Here is a 22,054-nt window from a genome sequence, read left to right on the forward strand (position 1 = left end):
GCAGGAGAATTGCTTGAACCTGGGAGGTGGAGGTTTCAGTGAGCCGAGATGGTGCCACTGCACTCTAGCTTGGGCAACAAAGCTAGACTTCATCTCAAAAAGAAAAAAAGAGGTTCTGTATGGTTCTGGTTCATCCAGGGTTTCTGTTCTTCTTTCCAATCATGACTATGCCCTTACGTGTTTACTTTTTTATATCTTTTTAATGATTTCTATGAATGTCATGTAGGAGGGATTGGTAATCTGTTTTGGAACATTTTTTAAAAATGTCAAATGAAAGTAAACCCCAAGCCACCATCTTACATCACTGGCAAAAAATTCAGTCATTTGGGGGCACCCCATTATATAGAAAGGTCCTGGGGTATCATAAGCAGGAATAGTTATCCTGGAAGCTGACCTCTAGTCTGACCTGGTTACCTGCGAGAAACCCATCACCGAGGCCCATTGCTACTTTTGCGGCTTCTTCACCATCATGGATCCAGAAATCTCTACCAAAGCAGTGCCCTGGGCTGGGAGTCCAGTCTCTGTCTATACAACAAGCAGTCATTTCCCCTGAGGTCTGGCCACCATCTTTGGCCATTTTGAGGGACTTGGTGGGTTGGAAGTTCCTGTACTTATCCCTGTTCTAGTTTTCTAGTATAGGGGACTCTCCCTTATATATGGTCATTCCTTTTATGCCCCCTCTCCCTTTTCCAAACACCAATTGTTCTCCTTTCTGTCCTCAGGATGTAATCTCCAAAAGAGTGATAGGATTCGAGAACTGCCTACTTCTGATTCTATTCATGGGGGAAGAAAACACAAAGGCTTTCTTGGAGTGGGCAAGGAAAAATCCAGAGAATAAACCACAAGTGGCTTTCATTATCAGCTGAGTTATCAGCCTAAACACCTAGAGGTGTCCTTTCCGTGGGCCATCTCCACATGGGCTGGATTGGGCTTCCTCACTGTGGCTGGGTTCCAAGCACTGGCTTCCCAAGATAGCAAGGCAGGAGTGTGTGGCATTTTTAAGAACTAGCCTTGGAAGTTCATAGTCGCTTCACTTATTATATTGGTGACAGCAGCCCAAGTTTTGTCCAGATTTGAGAAGAGAGGACTGAGACTACCACAAGAAAAGTGTCAAGGTGATGTTGCCAGAAGGGCAAGTGGGATGGGGCAGGTTGTGGTGGTGATGTTTGGAAGACACAATGTGACACAATCTGCCCTTTGGCCACCACAGTTCACATTCTTCTACATGGAAAATATATTCTCTCCCTTCCCCAAGAACCCTCATATTAGTTCTTTTACAGCATTTTCAAGGGGTGCCTTGAGCAGGGGAGCTTTCATCTGCCACATAAATCATCACCTTCTTCCTGAACCTTACCAAAATAAACGAGCAGGCCTCTCTGCACGTGGCAGCTTCAAGATAAAGCCTTTTGTCTCCATTGGCAGCTCCAGATAGGTCCCCAAATAAACACGCAATCCAATTAAAACCAGTGTGCCTGCTCTGTAAGTGTGATGTCAGGACTCACGTCTAGTCCTTTCTTTCAGCCGCTTTGTTCCTTCTGTAGACATTCTGGAGCTGCCATTGCACAGCGGTGAAAACAGGCCCAACTTCATATGTCAATATCATCTTGCAACACGTTATACACTGGAAACAGAAATGTTAACTTGGGTATCTGTGGGTGATGAGATTGTTGGTAATTTTTTTATTTTCTTTTTTCTAATGTCCTAAACATTCTTCGAATTTTCTTTTCTTTCTTACCTTCTTTTTCTTTCCTTTTGGTTTTTTCTGTTTTTTTTTTTTTGTTGTTGTTTGTTTTTTGAGACAGGGTCTTGCTCTTTCACTCAGGCTGAAGTGCAGTGGTGCGATCACAGCTCACTGCAGCCTCAACTCCCCATGCTCAGGCAATCCTCCCATCTCAGCCTCCTGATTAACTGGGACCACAGGCATGTGCCATCACACCCAGCTAATTTTTGTATTTTTTGTAGAGACACGAGTCTCACCATGTTAGCCAGGCTGGTCTTGAACTCCTGGGCTCAAACTATCTGCCAGCCTCAGCTTCCCACAATGCTGGGAGTACAGGCATGAGCCACCATGCCTGGCCCTAAACGTTCTAAATTTTTAGTTTTCTTTGACAAACACTGAGTGTAGAAAACCACCTACAGACACTCTCTGCGTCAGACACCCCGGGTTGTCCATCCAACACCATCCTGCCTCCTTTCTCTTTCCTCTTCACCTATTTCTGCTCTCTTCTGGGACCCAGGGACTTAACCGTCTATGCTGTCTGTTCCCCTGCCCTCTGTCTTTGGGTTGGTTTAGCCAGGCAGGAGATCAATGGCCGGAAGGAGAGAGCAATCGGGGTATTTCTTTACCTACTTCTTCTGTGCTGTGGCTCTGGTGGCGACCACATCCTCCAAGGACAGCTCCTGCTGAGCAACCCACCCTCAAGGCGCTAGGTTTCCTTGGGTTCAATTATGCCGTTTTCTCTCTTTTCCTCTTTAGGCCAAAGGGTGGTAAGTGTTTCTCACTGTTGCTCTTCCTGAGTATCTTTATATCCCTAATTGGCACCCTGCAGTGCTGCCCATCCTCTGTAAGCAATTCTGATATTAAATTCTCTCCATAACTGTAGCTGAGTGGTCTGTTTCCTGGCAAGCCCCTGGCTGACTCACCACTGAGGAGCTGTGGGATATTGCACAAGTCCCTCCCCTCTTGAGCTTCTACTTCTCCATTTTAAAAGGGTGGATTTGGACTAGACTGGTGTTTATTAAGTTTTATGTTAATTAAAGTGTCCTTTAAAAAAGGAGTTCCCAAGGATCTAGAACTAGAAATACTATTTGACTCAGCCATCTCATTACTGGGTCTATACCCAAAGGATTATAAATCATGCTGCTATAAAGACACATGCACACGTATGTTTATTGTGGCACTACTCACTATAGCAAAGACATGGAACCAACCCAAATGTCCAACAATGATAGACTGGATTAAGAAAATGTGGCACATATACACCATGGAATACTATGCAGCCATAAAAAAGGATGAGTTCATGTCCTTTGTAGGGACATGGATGAAGCTGGAAACCATCAGTCTGAGCAAACTATCGCAAGGACAGAAAACCAAACACTGCATGTTCTCACTTATAGGTGGGGATTGAACAATGAGAACACTTGGACACAGGAAGGGGAACATCACACACCGGGGCCTGTTGTGGGGTGGGGAAGAGGGGAGGGATAGCATTAGGAGATATACGTAATGTAAATGACGAGTTAATGGGTGCAGCACACCAACATGGCACATGTATACATATGTAACAAACCTGCACGTTATGCACATGTACCCTAGAACTTAAAGTATAATAAAAAAATACATAAAAAATAAAAAAGGAGTTCCTCTCTTGTGCACTGTTGGTGGGGATGTAAAATGGTGCAGCTATGGAAAAAAATGTGGTTGTTCCTCAAAAATTAAACATAGCATTACCATAGGATCCAGAATTTCCACTTCTGAGTATATATCCAAAAGAATCGAGAGCAAGATCTCGCAGAGATATTTGTGCACCTGTGTTTGTAGCAGCATTATTCATAATAGCCAAGAGGTGGCAGCAAGTCAAATGTCCATCAGTGAATGAATGGATAAAAAAAATGTAGTATATTCATACAATGGAATATTACTCAGCCTTAAAAAGGAAGGAAATTCTGACAAACGCTATAACATGAATGAAACTTGAGGACGTTATGCTAAATAAAATAAACCAGTCACAAAAAGATAAATACTCTATGATTCCATGTGTACGAGGTACCTAGTAGAATTCATAGAAACAAAGTAGAATGGTAGTTGCCGGGGGTAGGGGAAGAAATGGGGAGTTTTTGTTTAACAGATATAGAGTTTAAGTTTTGCAAGATGAAAAATTTCTGGAGATTGGTTGCACAACAATATAAATATGCTTATCACAACTATACACTTAAAAATGGTTAAGATGGTAAATTTCATGTTATACATATTTTCCCACAAAAACAAAAAAATTAAAGTATTCCAGTCAAAAAAAGGTTCTATAGTTACATCAGGTTTGGAAAAGGTAGTTGTACACATACATTTTAAAGACTCATAGTATACAAGCCCCCTGAGAAGTGGTTGGTTGGTTTTTTTTGTTTGTTTGTTTTTTTTTTTGAGACAGAGTCTCATTCTGCTGCCCAGACTGGAGTACAGTGGCATGATCTCAGCTCACTTCAACCTCCACCTCCCGGGTTCAAGTGATTTCCAGCTATTTTTGTATCTTTAGTAGAGACAGGGTTTCACCATGTTGGCCAGGCTGGTCTTGAACTCCTGACCTCAAGCGATCTGCCTACCTCGGCCTCCCAAAGTGCTAGTGCTAGAATTACAGGTGTGAGCCACCACGCCCGGCCCCCTGAGAAGTTTTGAGTTAAAAAAAAAAAAAAATCTGATATCTTCTGTATAAAGTCATTTCCCAGAAAGAACTGACAATGGAGAACACAGTTTTGGATAAAAGTGAGGAAAACCATCTCTAGAATCCCTTGTGGTTCTAAGTCCTATGCCTCTTTTCTTATTTGAAAAGAGCATCAATCCTGGTCGCTGTGATTTCTGGCGTGTTTTTGCTGCCTTTTCCTGAACTCAGGGATTCTCTCTGCCACAGATGTGTCTGGATGGTGACAGATGGGAATCTTCTCCAGTGACCAGAATCCATGCCAAAGGGAGCCCAAGGTAAGCTGCATTTATTTCCTTGGGCGCTTTCTGAGTATTGGGTAGAAAGGGGCTTTTTGAAATATTTGAAGGTTACTTGTGTATAAACGTTTCATGTTTGGATGGCTTTCAATTGCTCTCTTTGTTAATCACAACATATATGGTACTCAAAACCCAGGAAAATATACTCCTAAAGATGTTCAAATTCCTTTATTGTAACTCATCTAAATGTTTTATGGACTTGGAAATTTTTATAAGGGATTTAAAGAATACAATTATATTTATTAAGAATTTGACTGCAATAATTTGTAATCTGATATAGACCACATTCAGTCAAGTTGTACATAAACACTTAAGAGGTAATTAAGGTAGAAAGAAGATTTGTTTCTAAGGGTAATTACTTGGTAATTAGAAAGAGTCATTGCAGATTTTATTTTCAAAATACTTCAAGGAGAATGGAAAGTTCCAGAATAATGATGATGCATTAGTCAGAAAAAGATATTTGAACCGAAATAAATATTTGTATTACTTGATTCCTTGCATTGAATTGGCCTAGTAGGAAACCAGGGAAATTATTTGACTGTCATAGGAACACCAACCTTCTTTTTTTTGCCCATCTCCCATCAGAGGGTCTAGAAAAGAGTTGCTGGGGATTCTGTTCTAGTTACTTGAGAAAACAGGAAAATGGCAAGGAGACATCAGTCATCAATCTGGTTGTTCCCTGTTTCCTTTCTTAGAAATTTTGCTGTGAGAATTTGGTGTTTAGGGCTATGGTGGCCACCTTTCAGCTAAAGTGAAAAGGCCAAGAACCTCACAGAGTGGTTGACCCAGAGTCCTGGAGGGATCAGCTCTAGAATCACCTGTGCCTAGACTTCTCACAATGTGTGATTACTAAATGCCTCTATTTTAATAAACTTAATTCAACAGATATTTATTGACATCTATTATCTGTTAGTCACTGTTCTAAGTACTTTACAAATATGAACAAAAATCACTGGGTTCCATAAGACGATATTCTAGACACTTTAGTCATATACCCTGTTACAGCTTAGAGCATTCCCAAAAGTCCATGGTATAACCTAACCTATTATGGGTTGGATGGCATAGCATGCTGGAGCTGACTTCTAATAGCTTGCAAGAACTGATTGTTAAATTTTCCAGAGTTTTTAGCACTTGTTAAACACAGCAGGTTTATTAAATTGTCTAAACTTGTAATTAAATTGTATTAAAAATATAGTACTCAAACCCTCAGTACTTTCTACTTATTTTAATATCATCTGACCTTTTGAATTACTTACATTTATTGCACTTATATCATGCAAATAGTATGTCATGGGGCACTACTGGGCATCTCTTCCCAAATCCATGTTCAAGGACATCACCTTGGTAGCTTAAAGTCAGCCATAGTGGGGATATTTGTGCCATGGAAATTGACAGCTGCTATAAATCGAAGCTTGATTTATTGTTCTGATGACTCTTAATGTTATCCATATTAAATTTAAAGATCGTCATGTCTGTAGCCATTACATTGTCAATAGCACAAAAATTTGAGGAAATATTCTTTTAGCATTAGAAAACTGTTACCTGAATCAGCAAAGAAGTTGCTCTAATCATTGATGATCAAGTAGTGTTTCTGTGTATATCTTCATTATTTCACCTTCACCATACTTATTAATGCAAGCAAAAATGTCAACATTCTAATCAAAACTGCACTCATATATCAGCTGCAACCATAGGTTGGCTATGAAAACAAGAGCTTGGCAAAAATCAAGAAAAGCATTGAGAATCAATGAGAATCAATTGGCTATATGGAATTTACAATGAATTGTAGACTTTATTATCATATGTAAATTGTGTGATACACATTCTATATATCAGTAAAATCAGTAATCACCTCATGTATGTACATATTTCCACGCATTATTTGGAGAGCCGGTTGTTGAACATTTACTAGCACACCACTGGTTGGGTGGGATCAAAGAGGAAACAGGATAAGAAAGTGAGTAACAGCAATGGACATTGCCGGACTGTTCAACCCAAATCATTTTGCAGGATTGCTCTGGAATCCCTATTCTTAGAGGCCCACACATGTTGCCAGGCTTTGAATCTAGCACTGGAAACAAGTGTCCAAGCTGGTCAGAGACATTCATCTAATCCTACTAGTTACTGAGCCCACCCAAATAGTCACCTACCGGAAGAACTATATAAAGTACACACCAGATGACTTTGATACAGTGCATGTGATTTGGGCTATAAAACTGTCCACAGAGCCTGTGACACCAATCATTCAGGCCCTCAAAGTGTAACGTGTCTTCATAACACACACCACCATGTACTGTATTAGGCCATACCTGTGGGGCAATGAGTATGTTGAGAACAAAAAGTAAAACACACACACAAAAACACATATAGATATAAAAAGGTGTTCTGGGACACCCTTAGTCAGATTGCCCCTTATGAAACAAGGACTTCACTGACAGTTTCTATGCATGTGATTATTTTTCCTTCCTGGGGAAAAAGATGCAATATACGAATGCTGATTATTAAACAAGTTACCACATGGCTGTGTATGTCCTTCCTCAAAAAACAAATATCTCAGCGTGAGAAGAATGTGTAATGTTTGCAAAATTCCTTAGAATTTTTAGAATTTCCTCTTTGTTTAATAGTGTTGATGACTGATGGTTGATGTAGCCACTGGAGAAAGACTGCCCGTTAGGCTTTATTAAATAGGTATGATTGGATTCATCATGGAACAGGCTTCTACTGTGGGAGAAACAGAGAGACATCTTCCATTTGGGAAGCAGCTGTCTGATAGAGTCTGTGGAGTTGGGCTGTGACTTACTGCAGAAGCTTCTTGTCCATTACAAGAAAAGCCCAGGTCTATCTGAATGTCTACACAAAGAGAAATTTATCTCAGAGGCCGAGGGCTGAAACCAGTGTGTATAATTTGTGAATCACTTGTTTTGGATTAAGAATTAACAAAAGAGGAGAACAACTGTTGACTGTTTTCCATTTCTTGGTGTATTGAAACTTACATCTCATTTCCCTTTGCCTACCCGCCCCCAATCCTCATGCTTTTTTTCTTTTGAATTCCATGTCTTTATTACAATTACTATGAACAGAACATAACTTCCTGGGCTTGAGTTCTTGTCTATTAACAAAAAAATCTATCTAATTCATATGTAAGGTCTAAAATGGAGTGGAGAAAGGCAGAAACATATTTTATGGAGACAGATAGTGAATGATACCTTCTGAATGGTAAACATGTACTTGTTGGAGATGAGCTCAGCTCACTCAGAGATCTCATGGGAATGAATGCTTCTCCTGATTTAAGAGCATGCGTATCTTATTTCCACATTGAGGGAGAAAAGAATCATAGTATAGTGGAAAGAAGAATTGGACAGATTCAGGACCCCACATTTTCCTTCTGCTGCTTGCTGCATCAGCTTGGGCAAGCTACTTGACCCCTGTGAGCCCTGTTTCCCCATCTGTGGAATGGGGATTATTATACTTACCACATGGGATATTGTGTTTATTACATGAGAAAATGTTTTTATGGCCTGAGCCATACTGCAACTCAAAGCTGGGTAAGCAATGACAGCTGGGTGTGGTGGCTCATGCCTGTAATCCCAGCACTTTGGGAGACCAAGGTGGGCGGATCACAAGGTCAAGAGATCGAAACCATCCTGGCCAACATGGTGAAACCTCGTCTCTACAAAAAATACAAAAATTAGCTGGGTGTGGTGGCATGTGACCTGTATTCACAGCTACTCGGGAGGCTGAGGCAGGAGAATTGCTTGAATCCGGGAGGCAGAGGTTGCAGTGAGCTGAGATTGTGCCACTACAGTCCAGTCTGGCGACAGAGTGACTCCGTCTCAAAAAAAAAAAAAAAAAAAAAAAAGAAAAAAAAGAAATGACACTTACCTTCAAGAAATCTACAGTCTAGCAGACATTTGAAAATGAACTTTGGCTTAATCATAATATAGTGATTTCTTGTTTACCTCTGATGACTATTACTGCACTACCTATTGGAAGATAGATAGTACGGTTGGGTTTCTGTGGGGAAAAGATGGAGATATTTCCTTTGGGACAGTGACTGTGCTTAGAACTGATTACATGAAACATTCCAAGACTAAAATCCCAATAACCTTTACCTTTCTTGTTCTATTGACACCTTCACCACCCCCAAAATGAATAATAAAACACACATTCAACATCAAAACTTATGATTACAACCCAATTTTTAAAATGGGCAAAGCTGGCATGGTGGCTCATGCCTGTAATCCCAGCACTTTGAGAGGCTGAGGCAGGCAGAATCACTTGAGCTGAGGAGTTTGAGAACAGCCTGGGCAACGTGGCAAAATCCCATCTCTACAAAAAAATACAAAAATTAGCGGGGTGTGTTGCTGCATGCCTGTAGTCCCAGCTACTCAGGGGGCTGAGGTGGGAGGATCACTTGAGTTGTGAGGTCAGAGCTGCAGTGAGCTGAAATCATGCCACTATACTCTGAGCCTGAGCAACAGACTGAGACTTTGTCTCAAAAAAGAGGGGGTGGGAGGCAAAAAGAACTTGAACTGACCTTTGTTATGGGCTGAATGTGTCCCCAAAAATTTATATGTTGAAGTCCTAGCCCCTGTACTCAGAATGTGACTGTATTTGGATACACGGTCTCTGAAGAGGTAATTAAGGTTAAATGAGATCACTGGGGTGAGCCCTAGTCCTCATAAGAAAAGGAGATTAGAGCATAAACATAGAAGAAAGCACATAAACAATCACAGAAGAGAGACTATGTGAAGATACAGGAGAGGACTGCCATTTATAAGCCAAGGGAGAGGCCTTAGCAGAAATTAGTCCTGTTGACACCTTGGTCTGGGGCTTTTAGCCTCCAGAACTGAGAGAAAATAAACTTCTGTTGTTTAACCCAGCTTGTGGTACTTTGTTATGGCAGCCCTACCAAACTAATACAACTTTCCCCAAGAAGACATACAGATGTCCAATAAGCACATGAAAAGATGCTCAACATCATTAGTCATCGGGGAAGTGCAAACCAAAATCACAAGGAGATACCACTTCATACCTACTAGGGTGACTATAAACACACACACACAAAACAAAACAAAAAATGGAAAATATAAGAGGTATTGGTGAGGATGTAGAGAAATTGGAACCCTCCTACAAAATGGTACAACTACTATGGAAAATGGTTTGACAGTTCCTCAAAAGCCAAACAGAATTGGCATATGATCCAGCAATTCCACTCCTGTGTATATATCCAAAAGAACTAAACAGAGGACCTCAAGCAGATGCTTATAGGCCAATTGATGTGGTTTGGCTGTGTCCCCACCCAAATCTCGAATTGTAGCTCCCATAATTCCCACGTGTCATGGGAGGGACCTTGTGGAAGGTAATTAAATCATGGGGTGGGTCTTTCCTGTGCTGTTCTTGTGATAGTGAATAAGTCACATGAGATCCAATGGTTTAATAAATGGGAGTTCCCCTGCACAAGTTCTCTTTCCTGCTGCCATGTAAGACGTGACTTTGCTTCTCCTTTGCTTTCCACCATGATTATGAGGCCTCCTCAGCCATGTGGAACTGTGAGTTCAATAAACCCCTTTCCTTTATAAATTACAGTCTTGGGTATGTCTTTAATAGCAGTGTGAGAACAGACTAATACCAACATTTATAGCATTATTCACAATAGCCAAAAGGTAGAAACAACTCCAGTGTCCATCAACGGATGGAATGGATAAAATGTGGAATATGTATATAGTGGAATATTATTCGGCCATAAAAAGGAATGAAATTCTAATATGTGCTACAACATGGATGAACTTTGAAGATTTTATGCTAAGTGAAATAAACCACACAAAAGACAACTATATAATTCCCTGATATGAAATATCTAGAATGGACACATTCATAGAGGCAAAGTAGATTAGATGTTACCAGAAGCTGGGAGGAGGAGAGAATGGACAGTTATTGTTTAATGAGTAGGGAGTTTGTTTGGGGTGATGAAAACGTTCTAGAGATGGATGGTGGTGATGGCTGCACAACAGTGTGACTGTATGTAATGCACAGAACTGTATACTTAAACATGGTGAAAATGGTATATTTTGTTATGTATATTTCACCATAATTTTGCAAATAATGTAATAGATGCCAAACCATTTAATTAATGGGTGAATTGTATGGTAGCTGAATCATATCTCAATATTGCTGTTGGAAAAAAACCCTGCAATAGATTGTAGTGGGTGAGAAAAGGCAGGTGATGGAGATCAAAAGGCTTACATTGAGGAGTCTGCCAGAATTTTCCCCACTTTTCCTTGTTCTAACCCAATGATGAGGCCCTATTATCAGGAGATGAGCTGAAACCATTAAACGGGCTTGGCTTCTCCAGCAGCTTGTCTTTCCTGAGTCTGAGCAATTTTGAGTATAGAAGGTGGTGCGTCCATGATGCTTCCAGGCTGACCGTCCTCTGCCCAGCCAGAACTCAGCTGTCTGTTCTCAGCTTGAGCTCATCTCCCGTGTCTCAATCAGCTTCCCATATGGTCAGGTGGCACCTGCTTTCTGTTACCACCTGCACTCCTTCTAGACTCTATAAATATGGACAGAACATAAATAAAAAGCCCAGCTTTGGGGCCTCTGAGCAGGATTCTTATTTACTGTTATGTAGTGTGATTCTGCACCCCCAGGGCTGTAGGCTAGTATTTGCTTTGGGGGCCTGATTGAAAGGTAGTTCTTCATGATCATAAAAAGTCAAAATCATCTCCTGTGATCCAGCCTGCTGCTACCAGCTGCAATCTATGCTTTTACATTATGCATGATTCTTGACTGCTCATGGTGCGGGAAAAAGATACACAATTCCATTAGCGACTCCCAGTGTTATGCTAACCACTTCCAGGCTATTGCTGCTAATTAATGTTAATATAGAACTGCTTACATATTTATGTCTTAGTCCATGCATCACGAAGATGGCATGGTGATCCTCTTGTTTAGGTTTGATTAAGCCAATCTAAAACTGATTGAGAGCCACAAGTGATGGCTTTGGAGTGGATGGCTTTGGCAATGCAGCCTCACATTATTAAATGGAGGGGACCTGTGGAGGTGCCTGCTCTGCCGGGGCTGCTGCTCACACACGCGTGCCCAGGCGAGTTTGGACTCTCCGTCTTTCCTGTCCTTCCTGCTGTATTTATAGTGTTTGATAACCAGCATGGGTCTGGTACCTGCACTGATTTGTCCTGTAGACTGTGACCCTTTTAGCGTACAAGCCCCACCGTGAACCACCCAGCTGGCTGCAGCAAGCGGCCTCTCTCATCCTTTTCTCTTTCTAGGCTCCTTGCTTCTTTGTCTCTCTTCTGCTTTTCTTTATGCTTAGAATGTTGCTTTCTTCTCTCTGTCCACCTAAATGTACTTATTTTTCAGAGCCTAAATAGTACATGTGAGGGGACAGGGAGAGAGAGAGATGGAAGGAGGAAAACTCAGTATAAGGGATGGTTACAGGACGGGCCACTGTTGTCAGCAAGGGGACTCCATCCTGCCCAACCCTTCTGTCCACCCGAGAGTGGTCTTGCAGAGGTGTCTCTCCTCTGTTGCTCCAGGAGCTGTGGCTTCTCCCAGAACTCTCAAGCAACACGTGGAGATGTATGGAGTGGGCTCTTTCCCAGGTCTCCCACTGCAGGATCAGAGCAGTGTGGGTGAAGGCAGATTTACTGGGCAGAGCCTAGAGCAAGAGAAAGCGACACACAACTGCTGTCCACAGCTGCAGCAGGGGCCACCAGAGGTGCCTGCTAAGCCAGCTGACACACTATCTGGAAGAAGGCTCCATCACAGCCCTCCCATGGAGGCCACACTGCCCCATGACATCTAGGTGGCTACAGGTGGACTTGTGCCTGCTCTCCTTCTATACCTTTTTGCATTTCCACCATCAGCCTCCCCAGGAGGTTCTCCCATTCAGTGCTGAATGCCAGTTCCAACATGGCTCTTCATTTATTCACTCCAGCATTCATTGAGTCCATACAGTGGATCAGGCTCCTTGCAGGTTCTGGAGATAAAAAGAAAAAAGTGCCTGTAATCCCAGCACTTTGGGAGGCTGAGGTGGGTGGATCACAAGGTCAGGAAATCGAGACCATCCTGGCTAACATGGGGAAACCCCGTCTCTACTAAAAAATACAAAAAAATTTAGCCAGACGTGGTGGCGGGTGCCTGTAGTCCCAGCTACTCGGGAGGCTGAGGCAGGAGAATGGCGTGAACCCAGGAGGCGGAGCTTGCAGTGAGCCGAGATCTCGCCACTGCACTCCAGCCTGGGTGACAGAGCGAGACTCCATCTCAAAAAAAAAAAAAAAAAGGAACAGTCTGTGTCTATCTTAGAATCAAGGCATGAAGACGCAGTCCTTGAAACAGACCGCAAGAGGAGGCAGGGACTGTAAGGTAACGATGACTCGTGGGGCTCACTCATTCCCCTACTTCACAGATAGTTACCAAGCACTCACTCTGGGCCAGGTCATCTTTCAGACCCTAGGCACTCAGTGCTGTGCAGAACCCACACAGTGCTTGCCTCTCTGGGCTTGGAATAGGGGATGCCAATGGTCAGGATCACAAGTGCAGCAGTAATTTATAGCAGAGGAAGATCACGTAGGCGGAATGATTCAGAGGATTTCCTCCTTCTGCCTCTCACTCTCGCTGTTCCCTCATATATACTCTTTAGGCTTTGGAAAATAAGTATATTTATGTAGACAGAAGAGAGCAGCATTCCAAGCATCAAGAAGAGCAGAGGAGGAGGCAAAGCGGGAAGGGGCCTAGGAAGACAAAAGGAAGTGAGAGGGTCTTGTCTGCTAAGGCTGAACAAAGCTAACCAGGGCAGCAAGGGCAGAGGTGAACTCCCCTCCCTCCTCATCCTTTCTTGGCTTCTGATACTGGGTGTGTAGGGCTTATATGTCACTTACCCATGCCTGCTAAAATGGTTCAACATCCTTCCCAAAGTCTCATCTCTACCCAGGAGCCTGGAGAGGTTGTAGAGATGCACTATGCTTTGTTCACGGGAGAAAATCCATGAGTCCCGGGAAGCCAGAGATAAACTTGTGTCCTGAACTGAATAACGAAAGGATTTTGACTCATGGTAAGAACATGGCATGTCCGACTTCAAAGAAAAAGGACAACCTCTGTTTTGATCTCTCTGACACCTAGATTTCACAGGGCGGTGACATGCCAGGCACTTTTTTGATTGGGCATTTTGCATGGGCGATAGTATATTCTTAGTTGGAATGGGATAAGGAGCCCTGAATGCTTTCTAAAATTCCGTGCTAAAACTGTGAATTGGGCCTAATGGAAGCCCCTAGAATGTTACTCTCAAGGATCAGAGTTTTATGTCAGTTGGGACTTTGCAGAGACTCTTCTGTGCAAGCCCCTCACTGTCAGATGAGGAGACTGAGGCCAAGGGAAGGGAAATGACTCGCCCAGTTTTCCAAGGCTGGTAAGCAGTAGGTCGGCAGCAGCAGAGCCTGGTCATGGTGAGGCCATGACCAAACATAGCCAAGTGAGCAAGACCAGGTACTGGGCAGGGCAGGGCAGCCCACTCCACGGGTGGCCTGTTCTGCTCATATGGGAAGGAAGGCAGGAATTAGAGTTCTCCAACCCAGGGCCATTAGGCACAAGCCCTGGATTATGTGCCATTAGGCACAGCTGAATCACCTGGGAGAGTTGTTAATGCAAATGACAGACGCCCGGACTCCACCTACAGACTGGGTGTCCCCTTCCCCCTTTATATGTTGAAGCCCTAACCCCCCTGTGTTTGGAGATAGGGCCTATGGGGAGGTGTGATATTGTGATGGAATAAGCATCTTTTACAGAAGTATAAATTAGGCTAGGTTGTTTCCTAAGCCTTTTTATATGTGTTGCTCAGAATAGTGTTGGGGACTGGAGAGATTGGGGTGGGAGCCCAGGAGAGGCAGCATCCCTCCTAGGTCATGTCAGATGAGGTATAGTCAAATGTGTGGGGTCTGGGTAGCACACTGCCGGTATTCCACAAGTATGAAAGCGAGAAAACCACCCAAATATGAAACAAAGATTCTCTCCTACTCCCGTGACGAATATGTGAAAATCATCTTATTTAACACAAATACTATCTTGTTCCCCACTTACCTCCAGTCTCCTGCCAGCAGACATCTGCACACAGGCAACCACAACCACATACACGTACACACATAAGCACACACACTGTTGCACTCAGCTGCTGCAGTCAGCCATCACAGTGGCTCGCTTAGACAGCAATGTGTTCCTAATTCCCTGCCTCAGGCTTTTTGCTTTAACCAGAGGTTTAAAAAAGTTTTTTTTTTTTGTTTTGCTTTTAAAAAAAGGAAATTTCTTTCTTCTGCTAGCTTTTCAGCTATGAACTGAAATGTCCCTCCTGGGTTTTGAGGTGGAGGAACAAGTCTGTAGCTTTCTGTGAGCCTCTTGGCTGCTACCAGGTGGAACTTGGACAAAATAAATGACAGTAATCATATTTTCTCGTTCTCCTTTAGTTTCCCATAATCCTGCATGTCCCCGACACCTCACACATGGAAAGAAATTTGTTTGTGGCCTGGGTGAAGGTCTAGAATGGTGAGTGTTCCGTCTGGGCCGCCTGACTGCCATCCCTGTGTTCTCCTGTCCCTCCCTGGCAGTTCATCCATCACCCTCCAACCTCCCTGTACCCCCACCCCTCTGTGCCCCCCTCCTGCTCCATGGGGCCTGGGGGCTTTGAGGAGAGAAAGACTTTGATGAACTTCTGAAACATGCAGAGCACGTTTGGGTTCTGCCAGAGCTTCCTCTGGAGCCTGAAATCTTGGAACTTCTCTAAGACAATGGACAAGGGCTGGGCTAAGCTCAGGGAAACATTGTTTCTCATTTTCCTTGGCGGGGCTCTCCATCAGTGCTGTGCCCTGTGTCTGCAGGCTGGCTGTTCATCTCTCAGCTGCTTCTGCTGGTGGTCTCAAGCTCAAGAGGTCTCCAAACCTTTCATGGGGGCCAGGGGGGCATTGAGATCTGCTGCCCACTGCTACTCTGGGTTGCCAGGGCATCTGGGCTGTCCTGTGATTGGACGGCAGCTGTTTAGAAAGCCAGGCAAAGCCACGTAAGGTGAGAATACATGTGTTCCTCCGCCCTGGAGACTTAGGGAACCCCAGAGGTCGTCTGGTTTCTTCATTTAGCAGGATGATGTGCCCCGAAGTGAAAGATGCGAGTGTGCAGAATCCCATCATCCAAAACCCTGCCGCAAGGACAGCACTAGCAAAGACCCCTCCACAGACACATCCACGTGCCAGCCGGTACTGGGGTGAACGGCAAGTCCCCAAAGCTAGGGGCATGGGGGACGTGCATTACACAGAGAAGCAGAAGCTGTTGGAGCATCCGTGACAGCTGCTGGCTGTTTTCCAGTACTGCAGGGCTCCCTGAAGCAGCAGACGAGACCGTAATGCAGAATTTGCAGTTGATTTTACATTGCCAATATACTTGAAGCTCTCATTAATTCACACATTGCTAACTGGATGGCATCGACAGGGTCCAAATGTGTAGAGAATTGAGGAAATTACCTACATTATTTAACTCACAGGAAACACTGTTGCTCAACCAGCAGGATATTTCTTTCTGGTTGAAATAATTGGGAACCTTGAATTATATGGTGCTATGAACTAAACTATGTCCTCCCGGAATTCATATGTTGAAGCCTTAACCCGCAGTGTGACTGTATTTGTTTTTTGTTTTTTTGAGACAGAGTCTCACTTAATCACCCAGGTTGGAGTGCAGTGGCATGATCATGGCTCAGTGTAGCCTTGACCTCTTGGGCTCAAGTGGTCCTCTTCCTTCAGCCTCCCAAGTAGCTGGGAGCGCACCACCACACCTGGCTAATATTTGCATTTTTTTGAAGAGATGAGATCTCACTATGTTGTCCAGGATGGTCTCAAACTCTTGGGCTCAAGTGATCCTCCAGCCTTGACCTCCCAAAGTGCTGGGATTACAGGTGTAAGCCACCACACCCCCAATGTATTAGAAATAAGGAAGGAATTAAGGGTAAATGAGGTCATTTAGGGTGGAGCCCCAATCCAGTAGGATTTGTGTCTTTATAAGGAGAGATACCAGAGAGCTCATGCACTCTCTCTGTGCCAAATGAGGACCTAGGCAAGGAAGGCATCTGCAAGCCAGGAACAGAGCCCTCACCAGAAACTGAGTCAGCTGGCACCTTGGTCTTGGGCTTCCCCAACTCCAAAACAAAGAGAAATAAATTTCTGTTGTTTAACTTACCCAGTCTATGGCATTTTGTTATGGCAGCCTGAGCTGACTAAGATACATGACTATTTAACTCACTTTAGTTGGCATTTGGAGACAGGGCCCATGTTTCCAGAAGAAAACAGTTTCCAGAGGCATTTCCCCAGAAAGATATGGCTTTAGCTTGTCTCTTACTCTATCCACTTTATTTCCACTCTATCATGTGCTAGAAATCTGGAAGCATGCAAGGTGTTTGTATTCTATCAAAAACTAAATTGTGCTTTACATGTGTTCTCGCAGCATTTGGGAACTGGGAAAGTGGGATTTATAAAGCCTTGTTGCTGGCCTCTGGTATTGGATAGTAGACAATGTAAATATCATCTTTAGAAGATAAAACATTTTATCTAAACAGAGCCTTGTGATTGTGTCATTGGGTTGGAAACAGTTGCTTTCAATCTGCAGTCACACACAAGAGGGAGAGAGGCAGAATTCTTGCCTGATTCCCCCAATTCCCCAGGGATGAGAGCAGCAATCACAGATTTTCTCTCCATCCCTCTGGCAGCCCTTAGGACGTCCCTAGACCACCACGCAGGTCCTCAAGCTGCCTGCCTTCTGTGTGCATGTGTTTCACAATTTCACATCTGCTGTTAGCACCAGAAATATGATTTTGTGGCTAGCGTGAATGTAAGCGCTTCTGGGAGTGTGGCAGCAGGACAGTTTTCTCTGTGGTGATGTGCCAGGAACACCGTAAACCCTCAATAGATGTGTTGCATTGGCTTGAACACAAATATACACCCTGGATGCTTACATTTGCACAAAACGTTTATTTTCCAAGGATGTTCTCATTTACAGCACCTTTGACTGGTATGATTTGGGCCTGTTCTTTTGAGAATGAAAGAACGCATCTAACAGAACCGACGGATTTTATCGTGAGAACCACTAACCATGGGAATTAATGGAAGAGGGGAAAATTCCCTTTACACAGGGAGACAGCTATTGTGCTCATCTCTCAAAAGGACAAAGGATGAGTTTAATAATTACAGAGCAGCTCGCTTTACCTGATGTAGCTGGAAGTGACTAGAATGCCTCACCCCAAAATCAGTTTGTAATCACCCAGAAAAGCAAAAGAGGGTGTAGAACAATTAGAGCTGGCTTTGTGTGAAGTAGCACATATCAGAGCAGATGAATTTATTTCTGTGAGGGAGAGAGGGACTGAGTAACACAAGGCATGTATAAAGGATATATGGGCTTCTGGAGCCTTTCTACGTGATGTTTTCATCATCAGGCTGGGAAGCTTTGGGCTGAGCCATGCTACTGTTAAGTACAGAGTGAATTTTTGATAATTCTGCACCAGGCTGGGCACAGTGTCTCACGCCTGTAATCCCAGCACTTTGGGAGGCTGAGGCGCGCAGATCACCTGAGGTCAGGAGTTCCAGACCACCCTGGGCAAGATGGTGAAATGCCGTCTCTATTAAAAATACAAAAATTAGCTGGGCTTGGTGGCACGCACCTGTAATCCCAGCTACTCAGTAGGCTGAGGCAGGATAATTTCTTGAACCCAGGAAGTGGAGGTTGCAGTGAGCCGCGATCATGCCACTGCATTCCAGCCTGAGCGACAGAACAAAACTCAGACTCAAAAACCAAACCGAAACAAACAAACAAAAACAACAACAATAATTCTGCACCAGTCTAGAGAGGAATACATTTGAATATTTGATTCAGACCTCACAGAGGCCTGCCCTACCCAGGTTAATTTTGCACTGCATCACAATCATTCCTGGAAGACAAGTTGACAACTCTCCTCTCAAGACACACATAGTCTCCTCACTGCTGTGCTGGGTTACTCTTGGAATCAGCAAATCAGTGGTCCTGGTAGCCAGGACTTCTACCCCTGTCTCTAAAAACAGTGGAAAGGGGCAGGTAACCAGATTTTTCTCTTCGCAGGCATAGGGGTGACTCTTGGAGTTTGTATTCCTGGAAACAGACGTATTCTGTCTGATGGCAACCCTCCTTCATCAATCGCTTTTAAAACTGTGGAAAAATCCCAAATTTTGTCTTCAGATCTTTGTGACATAGTTTGGAAATTTGCAAGTTACTAGAACCATCCAGGACACTTTAGAAAGCCTTCAAGCCACGTGAAATGTGCATAATATGAACTCCAGGATAGCAGCTCACATTTAGAAAACTGAGCCAGGGTGACACACAGACATTCAGTTTTTATTGCTACAAAAAGTACATTGGGAGATGAAGGAAATCCTAGTTCTGTGTGTATATATATAAATATATACACAAATATATAATATATATTATATAATCATCACAATAGTTATATGATTATATGTTATGTATATGCACACATACAGAATTATAGTCATATAACAACATGTATATATGATCATATATTATATATTATGTATTATATGTATAATATGCACATATATAATATAACATATTGTATATATAATAAATCATATATATATAAAATCTTTTTTTAGGAATAATTCCAAATGGGTTATGAAGAAAATGTATTCATTGAATTTGATGTTTTCCGAAAACTCTTAAGATATGTTCACCCAATAAACAATAAACAATAAAACATCAGCAGAACTATCATATACTGAGCAAAAATCAGGCTGATACCACAAGCAACATGCAACATAAAAAAGATACAATATAAAGGAAGACAATCGGTTGAGTTGTAAAAACCATCCGAATATGGCCAGGCATGGTGGCTCAGGCATGTAATCCCAGCACTTTGGGAGGCCAAGGCGGGTGGATCACCTGAGGTCAGGAGCTTGAGACCAGCCTGACCAATATGGTGAAACCCCCCCGTCTCTATTGAATATGCAAAAATTAGCTGGGTGTGGTGGCGTGCGCCCATAGTCCCAGCTACTCAGGAGGCTGAGGCAGGAGAATTGCTTGAATCTGGGAGGCGGAAGTTGCAGTAAGCTGAGATCGCACCACTCTATTCCATCCTGGGCGACAGAGTGAGACTCTGTCTCAACAAACAAACAAAAAAACCCTTCTGAATGAATGAACTCTTTGCCACCAGTACAGAACTAATTAGCTATCAAATCTAAACCACACCAAGGTAAGTTTGTCTGATATAGGCCAGGAGTCAATATTGGGAAGAAAATAAGTTCCTCAGTGCAAGAGAGCTGAATAGTGTTTTGGAGCATTTCCCTGGCTGCTGCAGCAGTATTAGAAAATCTTTTTGGCAAGGGAAGGAAATAAATACAAATGGAATGCTACATTTAAAAATCAGCAAACGTCTCAGGAATAAGTGTATCAGTAAAGTAGGAAGGGGATGACTTTAAAACATTATTTGTTTTGGGCTCAACAAACATTCAAAATGGATTTATTTAAAGGTTTTGCTATAGCTATGTCTGGGCATTTAGGCTTATGGGAAGTAAAATTAAAAAAGGACTCTTTTTTTCCCCAAGGAGCATTTCTTTAAAACCAAGCACATTGTTAAATAGCAACATTATACTTGGTAAACAATAATTGGCAATAAAATAAGTTTAATGTTCTTAACCAGTCCCAGATATTGTTTAATAACCAGGATACAAACTAATTTTATTGTAAGTCCAAGATCAAGCCTAGATCAATTTTATCAAAATGCCCTTGGTTAGATATCTAGTTTCATTTAACATTTTGAAAGCTCCTTTGACAGCTGGCCAAGTCTCTCATACAGACCAGTTCCTTGTGTTATGCATGTGGCTTGAACAGATCATGTCCTGTTAGGAAGAGATCGAAGAGCATTTGGCAAATCCTGTGATTCTCAAAAAGCAGCAGCCCTGCCTCTCTCAACTCATCTACCAGAAGCAATTTCTGCAGCTTACCTGCTACCTCCTTAATTCTTTCACAAGTATTGCTATCTACCACAAATCTAAGATGTTGGGTATTTGGGAAGTGATACTTCCGGAGAGGCCTAATTCTATATTGACCATCAGCATCCCATACTGTGAAACGAATGTTTTTACAGTCTACTGCTTCCACGTTGCAGCCAATGGTAGGAATGGTGGTGACTGTCTCCCCTAACTTCAGTTCATACGGAATGGTCGTCTTGCCAGTGGCATCCAATCCAACCATCAAAATGTGCATCTGCTTCTTGTCAAAGAGGTGGGAGAAGAAAGAGGAGATGGTGAGGCCCATGGCGGTAGTGGTACTGGCATGGCAGAAGCAGAAGGGGCTTGGAGTGTCTCTGTGATTTCTCCTTTCATACCCCCAGGTGAACTGAATGAGAGGGAAGAGAAAGCTCATTCTTTAAACTTCAATTCTCTCAATTGTCATCCTCTTGAAATAAACAACATTAATGACCTGGTTTACAACCTTCCACAGTTCTCTCAATGCTTGAACAACATATATACACATATGTAGAGTTTACAGGTTTTGTCCACTCTGAAATAACACCTGCGTACTTATCTGAAACTCAAGATTATATTAAAAAAATTTTCCATCTTTTTCTAAGGTCTAGAGGAGGCTAAAAATAAGTTTCTCATATTCAAAAGTTTGAGAGGGGAAATAAAACCAAATGAGCCAAGCGTCTTTTAAAATAGTAGCTCTTGGGCTGGGTGCAGTGGTTTGTGCCTGTAATCCCAGCACTTTGGGAGGCCGAGGTGGGCGGATCACTTGAGGTCAGGAGTTTGAGACCAGCTTGGCCAACATGGTGAAAGAAACAACAAAAATATAGCTGAGCTTGGTGGCAGGTGCCTATAATCCCAGCTACTTTGGAGGCTGAGGCAGGAGAATTGCTTGAACTTGGGCGGCAGAGGTTGCACTGAGATCACACCACTGCACTCCAGCCTGGGTGACAGAGTGAGACTCTGTCTAAAAAATAATAATAAAAAAGGTCTTTAATGGTTTTTTCTCACATATTCTTCTTAGATTGATTTTTTGTAATCCTAATTTGCTTTTAGTTACTCCAATTTACTATTAGAAAGTGCCCCTAACATTTTCTGATATTTTAGTCTATTTCATACCTGTAGTAAAATCTACTCATTCATTCCTAAGGATTATATATTAGCTTCTTTCTTATACTTTTTAGGAATTTTCTATTGTAGAAGTCTTTAACAGGTTTTAGTTTTTTATCATTCCTTTCATAATTTCTTTTTTATTTAGCCAGCTTTAGCTTTTACCTTTTCAAAT

The 22,054-nt window shown here is 42.7% G+C and overlaps 1 pseudogene; it reads right to left on the bottom strand.

The window, feature by feature from the left end:
- Positions 1–20,552: 20,552 nt before the first annotated feature.
- Positions 20,553–21,061, bottom strand: LOC129011367 (ADP-ribosylation factor 4-like; annotated as a pseudogene).
- Positions 21,062–22,054: the final 993 nt, after the last annotated feature.

This window comes from Pongo pygmaeus, chromosome 14, assembly GCF_028885625.2.
Source record: "Pongo pygmaeus isolate AG05252 chromosome 14, NHGRI_mPonPyg2-v2.0_pri, whole genome shotgun sequence".
NCBI classification, from domain to species: domain Eukaryota; kingdom Metazoa; phylum Chordata; class Mammalia; order Primates; family Hominidae; genus Pongo; species Pongo pygmaeus.